A 16,978-nucleotide genomic window follows, 5' to 3' on the forward strand; every position below is an offset into this window, starting at 1 on the left:
ACACACACACACACACACACAATGGAATATTATTCAGCCGTAAAAAGAGTGAAATTTTGCCATTTACAACAACATGGATAAAGCTAGAGAGTATAATACTAAGCAAAATAAGTCAGAGGAAAACACATACTATATGATTTCACTCCTGTGTGGAATTTAAGAAACAAAACAAATGAATAAATGAAAAAAGAGAGACAAAACAAGAAACAGATTCTTACTTATAGAGAACAAACTGATAGTTACCAGAGGGGAGGTAGGGATGAGATGGGTGAAATAAGTGATAGGGATTAAGGAGGGCACTTGTCATGATGAGCACTGGGTGATGTATGGAATTATTGAATCACTATACTGTATATCTGAGACTAATATAACACTGTATGTTAACTATATTGGAATTAAAATTTAAAACTTAATAAAAATGATAAATGAATAAATAAAAAGCTAAATGAATAAATGTTCCCTTCACTTCGTTTTCCCCACCACATTCACTCTTGTGAGAGATGTGTCAAGGTTACAATTAGAGATGGGAGAATTTCCCCTCTTGACTCCAGTTCTTCAGATATACTGATTTTAGGTTTTGTCCCAGTGTAAGAGTATCATGATAAAACCAGAGAGTAATTGTTGCTGACCTTGTGTCATGATAAACTTCGAGGACAGCGTAGCCTAACTTAAGCCATTGGTAATACCAAGGTGAATATATTCACCTGTGTGCCCAGGTACAGCTAAACTGTTTGTTAAAATACTGAAATAGTTTATCAGGTGATAACTAGATACTGCCCTGAGCCATCTCAGTTCTTCTCTTGTTCTCTCCACAACTTGGTCACCTAGAAGTAATATCTAGTACTGCAGAAGTACTTTTATCAGCTGTTACACAATATGAATAATCCTCTGAGTCAGACTCTCAGGTGACACTCTACTAAACTACACCTATATATGCCCAGAGAGTATGGTTGCTGTTTTACAGAACTATGGTATCCTTCTGGAAAGAGTAATATTCCATTACCGTCTCTGTCTTTAGTCACAGTACTCCTAAAATTTCGGAGGGCTTATTTGAAAATCTTCAACAGGAGATTTAAAAATGACAACCACATGATGCTTCACATCAAAGATCTATAACTAGGAAACTGCAGTGATGGCAGAGTCTGGCATCAAGATGGATCACATCCCAGTGCCCTACCCATCCTTATCAGATTATTCTTGAAACTATAACTAAATTATTCAGGTATCATAGTATAATTACAAATAATTTTCTTTGGCTGCTTTGAGAACATTCAAATATGTCCAGAAAGGGTGGTTTTAAAATATTTTTTTAAGATTTTTTTTTTTTTTTTGACAGAGAGAGATAGCGAGAGTAGGAACACAAGCAGGGGGAGTGGGAGAGGGAGAAGCAGGCTTCCCGCTCAGCAGGGAGCCCGATGCGGGACTCGATCCCAGAACCCTGGGATCATGACCTGAGCCGACGGCAGACGCTTAACGACTGAGCCACGCAGGCGCCCGGGTGGTTTTAAAATATTAAGAAAAAGTCTATTAGTTGACATCCATATTGAAATTTCTCAAGTATAAGCGATTTGTTTCTTGGTTTTCATTGCTGATCTATGAACTGATGAATCATCTTTGTAAAAAAAAAAAAAAACAGCATAAATAGAAATGTACCTTGTGAAGGTCACTTTTAATTTGGGGTAAGTTCCCCTCTAATGCTTATAAATATTCTGAAGACTTTACAAAACTGACAACATGAATCACTCTCTTAACCAAATGGAAAGATCTACAATGATTTTTAGCATAGTTTATTTTTATCAGAGCAGAGATTTTAGGCTCTGATTTTAACCTGCATTTTCCTTCTTTGCACAGTGCTTGAGTGAATATCAGTAACCATGGTTTATGAATAGAAAAGAAAAAAATACCTCCTGTGATATCAGCAGCATTTTGGATATGGTCAAAGAACTCTTAAGGTCAAGCAGGAAAAAAAAAAAAAAAACCTTGGAAAATGTATGGTATAAACAAAGCAATGGAAGAAATTATAAAAGAAAGGCAAAATAGGGTCGCCTGGGTGGCTCAGTTGGTTGAATGCCTGACTCTTGGTATTGGCTCAGATCATGATCTCCATGATCTCGGGCTCCTGAGATCAAGATCAAGTTCCACGTCTGGCTCCGTGCTCAGAGCAGAATCTGCTTGGGATTCTTTCCCTCTTCCTCTCTCTCCCCCTTTTCTCCTCCCCATTCTGGTGCATGCTCTCTCTCTAAAATAGATAAATAAAATCTTAAAAAAAAAGAAAGGCAAAATTGATGTGATACAAAATACCAAAACTTTAGTACAAAAACCACAAAACTTAACACCAGAAAAATAGTAAAAAATGTAGGAAATAGGTAAAGAAAAGCCCAAAATATATCCTGAGATAACTGTATTATCTTTTTTTTAAAAAGATTTTATTTATTTATTTGAGAGAGAGCACATGAAAGGGGGGAGGGTCAGAGGGAGAAGCAGACCCCCCGCCGAGCAGGGAGCCCGATGCGGGGCTCGATCCAGGGACTCCAGGATCATGACCTGAGCCGAAGGCAGTTGCTCAACCAACTGAGCCACCCAGGCGCCCTATCCTGAGATAACTGTATTATCTTAAGGACACTATCACAACCTTAGTGGACAATGGATGAATAAATCTTTTTGACGAACTTTGAAATCCAGAATCATATAATCTATAAATATACTTCAAATGAAAAATCACACAAACTGCTAATTTAAAGGGAAGTAATATTTTACAGCTATTAAGTTAGAAATAAAGAAAAAATAGCTAAAATCCATGAAGATTTGGGTAACCAGGCACATTACTTTCATAAATCATTTAAAAATGTAAAACATTCTACAGTTTAGAAGTTAATCAGGCATATATATATCCTTAGTCTATTTTTCCCTAACACCCTCCATTTTCTCTTCTGCACTACTGTATTTAAGTATAATTATCTCTGGTATTTTAAAAGTTGGTTATCTGTCTTTTCTTCCAAACTGCAAACACCTCTTATTCCAAAACCACGTTGTTCACCACCTTGTTTTAACATTTAGCATAGAGTAGACATTGAAATATGTTATGACTAAATGAATAAGTCTCCACATCATTTAACCAATATTCCCATTCTTGAGAAATCAACTCAATAATTCAGAAGAGCAAAAAAGATTATATAGAATAATAGCTAGCTAACAATTATTGAGCATTTGTTTGTTGGCTTACATAGATTATCTCATTTAATTCTCAGGATAGATCTATCAGAAAGGCATCATTTTAAATCCATTTAGAACACAGGTAAACAGAGGTTCAGGGAGGTTAAATAACATCCCCCAAAGTCACATAGCTATAAACAGCTTTGGCAAGATTTGAGGCTTAAACTATCCAAATTCAAAGTCCAAATTCTGAAAACAAGTATACTGAATAGTGTTATAAATTGACTATGGGTAGAGCTATTAAAAAACTAACCATCTAACAATATGGCGTTAGTTAAATATTATAATTTTTAAAGTTTAAAGAATGACCAATCTGAAAGTAAAAACAAACTATGAATAATTAAAAAGGAACTTCCCAGTATTTCATTTATAAAGTATGTACTCACAAAACAGAAGAATGAAAAAATTTTAACTAGTGTGTTAAAATGAAAGAGTTAATGGTATATTTGATATTTTATGCTCACAGTGATTTTTAATAATTAAATCTAAAATTGAAAACAAACAAAAACCTATTTATTTTTTCCAAGTATTTAAAACCTTTATTAGAAAAATACCAAAAGTCCATTTAGTTTCTGGAGTCTCTGAATTTATAGAATTTTCAAGTGATCTTTATTCCTTAAAAGATGAGTGAAATTGAGAGCATTTTATATTGTGCATTCCACTGTAAAATACATTGTAAATTCTGTAGAAGTGCAGTAACAAATTGGAGCATATGAGACTCGGCTGCATTGGCCCTGCAGGGTGCAGAATACCAAATTAAATACTTTGAGCACACTCCTATACATGTCCAGAGTTTCACTTCACGTGAAAAAGAAAATTGCAAAGAAAAAGGGCTACAGCCTAAGTTAGCGCTACAGAATGAAATGCATACAGGCTTGAATGAAGTAATCTCAGGAGTTGGTTCATATTTGAAATCAAGATTATCAGTCTTTCTTGATGCAATTAAAGTGGTGACTTTAATCTGTAAAGCTTGATATACATTTACCTTGAGTACCCATTATCACCTCTTCTTGAAAGAGCCCAATAGTGAAGATCTGCTGGGCAAAAGCAGTCTGTGCCCTTCAAACTGAACCACAATGTCCACAGAGAAAACCATGTAGGACAATGCTCATTCATAAAGCATATTCTAATCTTTGGCTAAAAGATGGAATACAAGGTTCGGTCCTGCCTACTTGCCATGCCGGTAATTAAACCCTTAATTGCAATGTGGCGCATACCTACTAGTCAGACATCCCGGGCGTGCTTACTTCAGCAGCATCACCATGCTGAGCTGCATGCAAGAAGTGAAGCTAGTGACCCGGGAACATCTTCCTACTATTTTTTAGGACAAGCGATGACTGCACTGCAATGAATATAAAACTTTCCTTTACAATAGTGTCTACCTGTAGGTTTGACATGTGGTAACTGTTCTCTAATGTTAGTAATTTTAAAATAGGGGAAAAAAACCATTTTGGAGTCATAATGATTAATTATTCCCCTTGGCAACCCATTGCTGTAGCCCTGGAATGCTTCTTTTTTTAGAGGTCAGTGGGAATCAGGCTGGGGCTACTTAGTTGTTGCTGCTCAATATGGAGTTGAGAGAAACAGGGGGCCCAGCTCTGATCCTGAAGTTGCTTTTGCCTCCTCTAGTCTTAGTGTGTGATTTAAAAACAAACAAATCTCCCTTTTTAACAACCTTCATTCTGATATGAGTGGTCTGGGATCCAGACTTTGAGAACTGCCACTTCTGCACTTCAGTATAAGTAAAAGGGATGGCTTAGATGGGCTATAAATGCTGTTTTAGCTACCTTCCTTCTATCAGAGCATATTGTAACACCTGCGGTTCTGACCAGAAAGATCAACAGTAGAGACTCTGATCTAGGTCCAGAGAACTTTTTAAACCAGGGTCTTCAACCTGGGGACTATATTTATTTATTTTTAATTTTTTAATTTTATTATGTTATGTTAGTCACCATACATTACATCATTAGTTTTTGATGCAGTGTTCCATGATTCATTGTTTGCATATAACAGCAAGTGCTCCATTCAATACGTGCCCTCTTTAATACCCATCACCAGGCTAACCCATCCCCCCACCTCCCTCCCTTCTAGAACCCTCAGTTTGTTTCTCAGAGTCCGTCATCTCTCATGGTTCATCTCAGGATTTCTTTGGATAAGCTTCAGAGGTTCTGCTCCATGATAGGTAAAATGTGACATGTGCATTTCCTGGAGAAAGGTCCTATAACTTCCATCAAATTCTCAGAAGCATTTGGGACCCTTATATATATCACATTCCATGTTATATGTTGTAATGTATTTTTGCTCCCTTGAGATCAAAGAGGGAGGAGGTCTCCTCCAAACCAACTTAAATGATGGGAGAGTCACGTAGTTGTTTCTTGAGAGAGGGGGCTTCTCTGTCAACCCACGGGGGTACTCCCATTTCTTGCTAAGGGACAATGCTCTTTTGACTCTTCAGAAGCATTCAGAACCAAGTAAGAGAAACTCTGATTCTACAACCCTCAAATATGTACTGACCAACCAAAGTCAACAGACATTGTACTATTTATTATTTTCTTTAGGTTTATAGCCTTCAATTTAACCATGATTCCATGCATTAAAGTAAGTACAGGGAAGAACAGTAATATTTCATGGTTATGTTTTGACATACACTATCTTAAGAGTTTCTTTTTAGGACAAAAATATTATGTTTACCTCATTATTTTGTCTAAAGGACTATTCACTTTCTACCTGCCCAGTTTTAAAAAAATCAATGTTACTATTACAAATTGCTCAGCATTTCTAATTTTAGCTATTCGAAAAGTGTGTGTGCATTTTAAAACGATGTTTATCACCACTTTCTACTGTTAAGTTACATAACCATACCAAGTTATAATTTGGTTACTTGATTTTTCAGCTTTATTTGTCTCCACACTATTACAGATGAGATAATCAGTAAATACTGTACCTGTGGTATTCTAGGTATGATAGCTACATGTTTAGTTTTGTAAAAAAAGTGCCAAAATATTCTTTCCCCTACTCTCCCAATTTTAGTTAGTTTAGTGTCATTTTAAATTATCAAGGCATACAAAATTTATGTTCTGTTTTGTTATCAAGTCCACATATTTCTTTTAGTCTTAGTTCTGTTCAACATATTATATGCTTACCACCAGTCATTTTGCTAAATTTTTCTGTGTTATCCCTCGATTGGCTGAAGCTCAGCCTCTTGTAGGTGAGCAGTATTTCTTGAGTTGTGGCACATTCAGTAACTTTTTGGCCTTTATACATAATAAAAAATCTTAAAAAAATAAAAAATCTTGGCTGAACATGAAATCCTTTCTTTTCTCAGTTATCTCAGAGGTTTTTGGTCCATTAATTTTTAGTTTTGAATATCACTGAGGAGAAGTCTAAGGCAGGTGTGATTTTTTTTTCCCTCTTGTAAATAAAGTGATCATTTGCCCGCTACTTAAAAGATGCTTTCTGTATCATCAAAGGTTAATAAATATACTAGGATATGTCTTAAGGACATATACCTTGGGTAAATAGCAGAAGGATATGTCTCAGTGACTGGGGTCAATTCTCACTGGTACATGACATATCCTTTCAATAAGCAGATTCAGGTATTCTTTTCTTTTCACAACATTTTTCCTTCCAATTATATCTTCAAGTATTTGTTCTGTTTCATTGTTGTTGGTTTTCTTCTTAAGAAACTCCAATTATGCATACATAAGGTCTTTTTTGTCTGTTTTATACAGTTACCATTTTCTCTTTATTTCTTCTTATCTTCCATTTTTATTTTACTTTCTTGCATCTTCTCATGGATATCCTCTGTTTCCTTGTTGTGTTTCCACAGTGTCTATCCTCATGTCTGGTCCTTCTGATTCTTTTGTATTTTGGGAATAGTTTTGATTTGTTTCTTCCTCATCACTAAAATCTGCCAGTTAACACTCAATTTCCTCCCACTGTCTCATTATCTCTACTTGAGTTCTTGTTTTTATGATTCATGTTCATAGAAGTAAGAACTTTATTTTGTAAGAAAATTTAAAGACTCCACGTTTTAGAGAAGCTTTAGGTTTACAATAACGTTGCAAGGAAGGTATAGAGATTTCCATGTACTCCCTGACCCCACACCTACACAGCCTTTCTTACTATCAACATCACTCATCAGAATTATACTTTTTTTTAAAGCAAGGATAAACATATATTGGCACATTGTAATCATCCAGAGTCCATAGTTTACCTTAAAGTTCACTCTTGCTGTTGTACATTCTGTGGGTTTGGACAAAGGTATAATGACATATATCCATCATTATAGTATGTAGCCTTTCAGATTGGCTTCCCTTAGTAATATGCACTTAAATTTCCTCCATGTATTTTCATGCTTTCACAGCTCATTTCTTTTTAGCACTGAATAATATTCCATTGTCTGGATATAGCACAGTTTATTTTATCCATTCACCTACTAAAGGACATCTTAGTTTTTTCCCCAATTTTGAGAATTATAAATAAGCCATTATAAACATCCATGTGCAGTTTTTTTATGCAAACATAAGTTTTCAACTCTTTTTGATAAAAACCAAGGGGCATGGTTGCTGGATCATTTAGTAAGAGTATATTTTGTTTTATGAGAAACTATAAAACTGCCTTCCAAAGTGGTGTACTACTTTTCATTCCCACGGCAGTGAATGAGGGTTGGGGTTTTCCACATCTCCACCAGCATTTGGTGTCCTTAGTGTTCCCAATTTTGACCATTCTAGTAAGTGTGTAGTGGTATAGCATTGTTATTTTAATTTGTATTTCTCTGATGACATATGATGTGGGGCAGTTTTTTATGTTTATTTGCCTTCTGTATACCTTTTTTTTTTAAGATTTTATTTTTTATTTATTTGACAGAGAGAGACACAGCAGAAGAGGGAACACAAGCAGGGGGAGTGGGAGAGGGAGAAGCAGGCTTCCTGCCGAGCAGGGAGCCCAATGAGGGGCTCGATCCCAGGACCCTGGGATCATGACCTGAGCTGAAGGCAGACGCTTAACAACTGAGCCACCCAGGCACCCCATGCCTTCTGTATACCTTCTTTAGTGAGATGTCTGTTAAGCTATTTGGTCTATATTTAAGTTGGGTTGTTTATTTTCTTATTGTTGGATTTTAAAAGTTCTTGTATATTTTGGATAACAGTCCTCTATCAGATATATCTTTTGCAAATATTTTCTCCCATTCTGAGGCTCATCTTCTAATTCTCTTGACATTGTCTTTCACAATTTTTTATTTTAATGAAGCCCAACTTATTATTTTTTCACAGACTATGCCTTTGGTGCTGTAGGCAAAAAGGCACCGGGGCGCCTGGCTGGCTCAGTCTGAGGAGCATGTGACTCTTGATCTCAGGGTCATGAGTTTGAGCCCCATGTTGGGTGCAGAGATTAACTTAAATAAATAAAAGCTTTAAAAAAAAAAAAAAAGGATCGCCATACCCAAGGTCATTTGTTTTCTCCTGGGTTACTTTCTAGAGTTTTATAGTTTTGTGTTTTACATTTAGGTCTGTGACCCATTTTGAGTTAACATTTGTGAAGGGTGTAAGGTCGTTGTCTATATTCTTTTTTTTTTTTTGCATATGAATGCTCAGTTGTTCAGCACCATGTTTTGAAGAGATAGCTTTGTTCCATTGTACTGTCAATGCTTTTTTGCTTCTTTGTTAAATACTAGTTGACTATATATATGGAGGTCTATTTCTGGACTCTGTTCTGTTCCCTTTATCTATTTGTCTATTTCTTTTTTTTTCCCCAATATGACATTGTCTTGATTACTGTAACTTTACAGTAGATCTTAAAATCAGGTAGTGTCAGCCCATCAACTTTGTTCTTTACCTTCAATATTATATTGGAAATCATGATATTAATAGTAAAATTTTAGATCACAACTTTCATATATGCTCTTTAGGAATATTTTTGACATAAGTGTTCTTCATTTGTTGACAAATTTGTTGCTCTCTTTTACACTTTTTTCTAATATTTTTGATCCATGGTTTGCCAGTTCTTTCCTTAATATTTATCTACTGAGAGGATTAAATTTTCCCATAGAAGGTTTTATGCACCTAATTTCCTCTGTAAGTGTGTGTATGGTGGTGGAAGGGTGTGTGTGTGTGTGTATGTGTTTGTGTTTGTGTCTCTGTGTAAAGGTCCAGAATTTCCAGGATTTTAAATTCAATATTCCATTAATTTATCTTCAACTCTGATCTAGGCTTGCATATCTAGGATGACCATTTACCTAAGATCTCAGGAAAGGGATCAGCTTTAGTCCTGGATGCTAGAGAATCCCTTAGGCATTTTGTACATTATGGGAGCTCTTGTAGAAAGTCATTCTTGGAAAATCAAAACATAGTGAGTGAGACAAATGTTAATCAGTATGAACTTAAACCCATTATAAATACTATTTTCCAACCATATCCAGTGAACTTTACAATTTGTCTGCATTTGGCCACACAGGACTCTAGTGAAAAGATCCTTAAGTCTAGAATTACATGAAAGGTAAGTTTGGGTACATAGCACTTACATTGTAAGCACTGAGCCAAAGAAATGTCCAAAGTAGACACAGGATAAGAAAAAACTAATTTAAATTTTCCCATTGTGAAGGAATATACAATGGGAAATAAATGTTTTGGTGTGAAATGGACCTGGATTTAACTCTGGTTCTGAGCATAGGATTGTGAACAAGTTATTGAACTTCTCTGAGCCTTTGATTAAAGTATCTAGACTATGGTGTCAGTAGCAGACCATCTGACTTATAAGAGAAGTCTAATAAATGTCGGTTTCCTTCACTCTCCACATTGACATTGGTAGAAATAATAAATTGTGATTATAAACAAAATAAAACAAAACTTTTAAGAGGTCGTACTTTTTAGATTGATTATTTATTGGAGAAGATGATGGAAGAACATGAGTGAAGAAATATTTAATTCCTGCACTATCCTTCAGAAGCTGGTGTAAGCAGGCCCTCACCAACAAAAAGAAAAGGAGGTGAGCATTTTCCTGCTTATGGAAATGCCCTACCTTGGAAAGGTGATGAGTCATAAAAATCAGTACTTCTGGACAAGAGTACTGTGTAGTTATCTGTGGTGGCCAAAAGAGCCTAGTTCATGAGGACCAAGTTGGGGAGCTAGTTAAGTTAGCTGGTCTAGGTTAAACCTAGACTAGTTAAGATCACAACCTGAATTTCCAAAAGTTCCAATGGTTTGAACTATTCAGTCAAATTTCCAAAAAGTTAGAGTAATGTCAACTTTCAATGGGTGCCTTAACTTCTCCCCCGATATTTAGGCAAGTGCTAGCACCGTGCATTATCTCCGTGTAGAAGAGGGAACTGGATAACTTCTTTTTTCCCCCACTGGTTGTCGAATGATCCTTTATTGAAACATTTTCCTTTGTAGTTAACTAGCTGGGCATTCCACTGCACCACTGTTGATGTCATCTATGATGTCATGAGGGTGTCGGCCATCAACATTGCAGCCCACAGACTGGGCAGTCCCCAGGATTTCTTTAATGGTTCCAGAGAGTTCTCTGCCTAAAGATCGGTGTCGCATCTGTCAGGCAATATTGACAATCTAATCAAAAGTCGTATTTCCACTGTGCTTAATGTTTTTCTGCTTCTTTCTGTCTCTTGGTGGTTCCTTGAGGGCTTTGATAATCAGTGCAGAGGCAGAAGGTACCACTTCAATCTGGGCCTGTCTGTTCTGAATGGTCAGTTTCATGACCCTTCCAATCACTGGTTGCCTTGGCGATGTCATTACCACCCTTTTTTGGAGACAGACCCAGCGGGCCGATCCTTGGGGCCAGGACAGACATGGCACCGACTTCGCCACCGGTGCACCTCAGGTACACGACTTTGATCTCGTTGGGGTCGAACTTAGGCAGCATGGCGGAGGTGGCTGGTGTTGGATGAACCCGGATTCCGGGCGACCGAAGAAAGTTGCACCTTTGCCTCCCTGAGCCAAAAGCCAAAAGCCTGGATAACTTCTTATACCCAAACCCTTGCTATCCTGGCCCTGGGGACCACAGTTCTGCTTTTCAGCCTCAGCCCCACTTACTTCCACTACCTAACTAGTTAAATCATTCTTCCTGGACTTGTTCACTGCCTTTCTGGTACATTCCTACTGCAATAAATTCCCTAATTCACCCTGGGGAATCCACATAGAAAGCATATCTACCTATGAGGTTCCCCCTCTGCCAGTCTCACATGCCTTGCTTATCTTATAATGATGTATTTAAAGAAATTGCAAGGCAACTGGATACATTAATGACCCCGAAATTTCAATTCTTCCAGTTAAACACTGAATCATCAGAAAGCAAAAGCCCTGGGCCTTGTTTTCTATTCTATGCAAGAATAACTTCCTTGTGTTAAATAGAGTATTATTCTCTTAGCACTATTACATCCTCAATAAAATAAATGTTCATTGAAACAAAGTTTATCTTTTACAAAATTATAGTTGAAGGCATGCTCTATTCTGTGCCCCAATACCTCTTATAAAAGACACAAGAAAATGGATTTTATCTCTCAGTCAATGCTAGGACAGTTTTTCTCTGTAGATTTACTTCCATGCTATTTTTCTATCACACAATGAAAAGGATATAGCTTAAGATAATTCTTTTTGGTCTGATTTTCCAGAAAATCTAGATTCACATTCTAGTACCACTACCGTTTTGCTAATCTTTGTTTGGTGGTTTATTTTACTTTCCTTCCATCCTCAAAACATTAGTTTCTTACTAAGAATCATGAAGAAGCACTTTGAATGTTACGATACCATTGAACACCAATAAACCTATTGTCATACTCCATAAACCCTTCTAAGAATGCATATGAACGAGGGAGGAAACATTTGTACTTTTTTAGTATTAATACCACCAGCCTGATGTCCTTTCTTTAAAAAATGACATTGGCCCCCAAACTGCCTGATTATTCTTTTTTTAATTGTGAAATTAGTATATACTCTTAAAAAGCTTAAAGTGAAAAAGTCCATTGTCCCTCATTTCCCCAATCTTGCTCCCTGTAGCTAATCACTACTAGTAGTTCTTTATACATCATTAGAAAAATTCTTTTTTAATTAGTCTTTAATTTTAATAGGTCACTTCAAGACTATTTTCAATGTAGCCAGAGTATGAATTATAAAATCAAATAATTGAGGACCACTAAACTGTTGGTCAGCACTGACAGAAAAACAAACAAAAACAGTAACACAAACTCCATCAATCCATCCATCTATATATCTGCATAAAAACTTATGTTCAATTAGCTTTATATAGAGATTTCATTGTGTATGACATAATGTATAGACTCCTACATTATAGAATCTTAGATCTGAGAGTAATTTGAGGACTAAATTAGTATTACTTCCTGAACTAATAGATAAGGTAACTAAAACTCTGAGGACTAAACAAATTAAGCTAGTTCAATGGGATGGATCCAAATCCCTTGACTCCTAATTATATAAGAGATAATGTGGAACTCTGTGAACTGGGGATGTAGCAAATAACTGTGGGTGCACAACAAATCAAAGTGAAACAATAACACAACCACTGTATACTTCACTGGTAAGGAAATGAACAATAAATCAGTCCTACCTGTATCAATAGTGTTTGGGGACCTGTACTACTCTATGAATAACAAAACAGAATATATTGCTCCCCAGATGTTTATAAGCTGGTTGGGGCAATATGACATATAAGACACAAACATATGAAAAAAAAAAAAACGGCAACACAAACAAAAATTAGTTCCAAATGACTCATAGGTGGTGAATGCTATAGGAAAGAGAGGCAAGCACAACTCATACATAGTGACTCTGTCACAGAGGAGATAGGATTTCAGCCAGACTTGTAGGATAAGTAAAAGAAAAAGTGTTTTAAAAAGAGGCATGAACAAGAATGCAGAAATAAAATTTTGGTTTGTTCAGAAAATGGTGAGAAGTTGAGTTTGAATGGAACATTGGGTTTATTATACATGTAGAAGCTCAGAGGAGTAAATGACAGGTATGCTCTGGTGGGTCGAAGATGCAAATGGCATGTTTTAGAGCTTGCACTTTACTGTATATTTAGCAGGGAGCCACTGAAGGTTACTGAGGAAAGAGTTATATAAAAGTGATATTTTTCTAAAGTGACTCTGATAGAGTATGCTAGAGAATTGAGGCTAGGGTAAGTGTTGATGTTAAGGGAGTCACTGAAAGGATGATTCCCAAAGGGAAAACTTGGGTACATAAGGAAAACAATCCCTCTTCTGATAAAAACTGCTTCTGCATCTGTAATTTCTCTAAGTAACTATAAGAGACAGGAGGCCTCAAATGAGTAGATGATCTATAAGATAACTCTCAACAATGTTCATAATCATCTCTTATTACATATTGTTATGGGTCGATTGTGTTATGGGTTGAAACTATATGTTGAAGTCTTAACCGCTAGCACCTCAGAATGTGACCTTATTTAGAAATAGGGTCATTGCTGATGTACTTAGTTAAGATGAGGCCATACTGACCAGGGTGTGCCCCAATCCACTATGACTGGTGTCTTTTTTAAAAATGGAAATGTGACCACAGACATATACATGGGGACAATGCCATGTGAAGATGAAGACAGAGATCAAGGTATAAGCCAATAATGCCAAAGATTGCCAGGAAACCACCAGAAGATAAAAGGCATGGCAGAGACTCTCACTCATAGCCCTCCAAAGGAACCAACTCTACCAACATTTTGATCTTGGACTTTAACCTCTAGAACTGTGAGCCAATAAATTTTTGTTGTTTAAGCCATTCAGTTTATAGTAGTTTGTTACTGCAGCCCTAGAAAATTAATACACGTATCAACACTAGAAGAAAAGAGACCAGCTCTTAGAGCCTGGGTTTTGATATTCTCTGGAGGCATTTAAAAAATGCTATTAACTCTATTTGCTAAGTTCAAGAATTGAGAAATTTCATAATGCTTGGTCCTTGGATGTATTTTATTTTTTTTAAAGATTTTTATTTATTTATTTGACAGAGAGAGATAGCGAGAGCAGGAACACAAGCTGGGGAGTGGGAGAGGGAGAAGCAGGCTTCCCTCTGAGCAGGGAGCCCGATGTGGGACTCATTCCCAGGACCCTTGGGATTATGACCTGAGCTGAAGGCAGATGCTTAACGACTGAGCCACCCAGGGACCCCTCTTGGATGTATTTAAAAAAAAAAAAAACCTAAGAATTCTGAAAAAGAAGAAAGAGTCTACATTAAAAATAAGTCTGATTTTCAATTATTTCCTGGTTCTAAAGATTCTGCATGACAGTAACAGATATAACTAGCATCTTAAGTATGCTAGCTTCAAGATTTTCATTCATTTGGGATCAGTTATATATCCCAACCAAGAAAATTACTCTTATTCATTATTTCCACTATTGCATAGAAAACTGCCAAATGTGAAGAGGTGTGGAAAAATGCCAAATGATTTGGCAATGATTTTCATTATTAGAGTGCTCATGGTAAACCATTTCTACATTGTTCTCTTTTTAAAATTATTCTTATGTTTAACTAGTCAAATTCGAAGGAAGAACAGACAATTCCTAAATTGGGTGAGATGAATAAGAGTCCATCCTCCTTGAGAGAGTAGTAATACTTACCACTGTGATTTTTCTGAAGTTGTCATTCTGTCCTAATTAGCAAGTAAAAAACCATCATTTTTTTTTCATTTCCTCATGTTCTCCCTCAAAGTACTTCCTTCCTACATTTCTCATCTCATTAGGGAATCACTTATTAAACAAGTAGCTTTACTTCACAATCGTCTTTGTAAATACACGTATAATTTCCTACAACATTGCACCCCTCAGAAAAATCAGTCTACTCGAGATTTCATCTTCAGAGTACACAATTTAAGATAACACTTTACCATAAGTTTTTTCCCCTCCTCCATATAGACCTGTCATGAGAGAAATCTTCATAAACATCCCTTTGATTCTGCTTTTTCCTGCTCAGTCCTGCTTGCTGCCCTATTAAAGCATCAACCCTGTTCCAGGCACTCGAGTCCCTCTGCAGTCTGCACATAATCTTTTTCCAGCTTCCTCCTCCACTAATTCTCTAAACAAAGTCTGTGTTTCCAGTTGTCTATGCATTGCATGGTTTGCAAAACCATCTACACTCTTGGGTTTGTGGTCCTCCCCCCGTTTTTTATTGTTGGAGCACTTCCCATTTCTAAGGCCAGGATACCATGTCAAATCTTTACTCACACTTTACATTGTCTCCACAGGCAGAAATGAGCTCTATTTGTTTTCACAGAGCTATTGGTTTACACAAATACACACTGACTTGCAAGAACATTGTGTGCAAGTGAATTTCCCAACTCTTCCTTGAAGGCAAGGATGTCTCCTGTGTAACCAGTTAGCATTTAGTGCATCCACATCTGTGAAAGTAATACATATACATTGTTATAGTAGAACTTATATGAGCATAGAGACTCCAGATCTCCTTAACATCTGAGTCATTGGTTCTCAGATTCTCTGTGAATGGTGTCATTTCGTTGTATGGGGCCTTGATTCCATCAATTCTTGACCCCAATAATCCTCACCTTTCTTATGTTAAATTGAAAGCTTCTTAATCTTTATTGTTTTCATTTTGCCCTAACATGGCTTAAGTGATGTTTTACCTTACAGAGAATCCCTTCCATAAATGTTTGCTCTTTGGAATAATGAATAACGGAATGTCTTTCTATCTATAAACATCTTACAGAAAAATAAATAGCACACAAAATTAAAAATGTGATCTGACTTTTCTGTCAAATCTATCACATTTAATTCTTTATAATTTTATCAAATTGTTTGATATGGGATAAACATTAAACATTTTCATTTTCCCTTACTCAATCCTGCCTTAATTACCCTGGCCTCAAACCTCTCCATTTTTCCATAACCCAGGACTCTGTGCTATCTTTGTTCACTTCTGCTACACTGGGGATCATCTCTAAAGCAATTTCTTGTCTCCACAGCTCCACCGCCACTGAGTGATCAATTTCTCCTCTTAGATTTTTCTTTTTTAAGATTTATTTATAAATTTGAGAGGTGGGTGAGGGGCAGAGGGACTCCTCACTGAGCGGAGCCCAATGCCACCCTAATCATGACCTAAGTGGAAACCAAGCGTCCCACACCTAACCTACTGTGCCACCCAGACACCCCTCTCCTCTTAGCTTTTCAACAAGACTACCTTGCACATGGATTACCTCTCCCCTCAGAGCTCTGGTCTTCCTTTCTGGTCTTTTCTACTTTATATCTCTTCCTTGAGCTGTGTTCCTGCCCTTCCAACTGGCCAGCCTTCCCACTTGGAAGACCTGATTTTCCCTTTAACTTTAACCTGCATAATGTTGAATGGATTCCTTAAAGCCATACCCTATTTATACCTTTGGTAGACTTCCACTGAAAAGTCTGAGAAATATGAATAATGAAAGCACGGGTAAGATCTGAGTATAGTTTTTATTTGGAAATATTTCATGTATATCTTTGTATGGACACATACCTTAATACTAAGATAAACCGTCTCAGAGTTTTATCTTAGAAAAATGTTAAGTAAAAATATTAGTGCTATATTATTTAAAAGTTTCAATACCAATTAGCATCACTCTATACATCATCCCCTGATAACAAGAGATTATCCTTAGAAATTATCAGTGAGGGCACCTGGGTGGCTCAGTCGTTAGCGTCTGCCTTTGGCTCAGGTCATGATCTCGGGTCCTGGGATCGAGCCCCACATAGGGCTCCCTGCTCAGCAGGGAGCCTGCTTCTCTCTCTCTCCCTCTGCCT

The 16,978-nt window shown here is 36.7% G+C and overlaps 1 protein-coding gene and 1 pseudogene across 1 annotated transcript in view; both read right to left on the reverse strand.

Annotated features, from left to right (window-relative positions):
• MAGI2 (membrane associated guanylate kinase, WW and PDZ domain containing 2) overlaps positions 1–16,978 on the reverse strand; it is a 1,284,239-nt gene that overhangs the window by 1,162,512 nt on the left and 104,749 nt on the right. The gene's annotated exons all lie outside the window — the stretch shown is intronic.
• On the reverse strand, positions 10,566–11,391 carry LOC118020675 (annotated as a pseudogene).

The sequence above is a fragment of the Mirounga leonina genome, unplaced genomic scaffold (genome assembly GCF_011800145.1).
Source record: "Mirounga leonina isolate KUSES-001 unplaced genomic scaffold, KU_Mleo_1.0 Mir_174, whole genome shotgun sequence".
NCBI lineage: Eukaryota > Metazoa > Chordata > Mammalia > Carnivora > Phocidae > Mirounga > Mirounga leonina.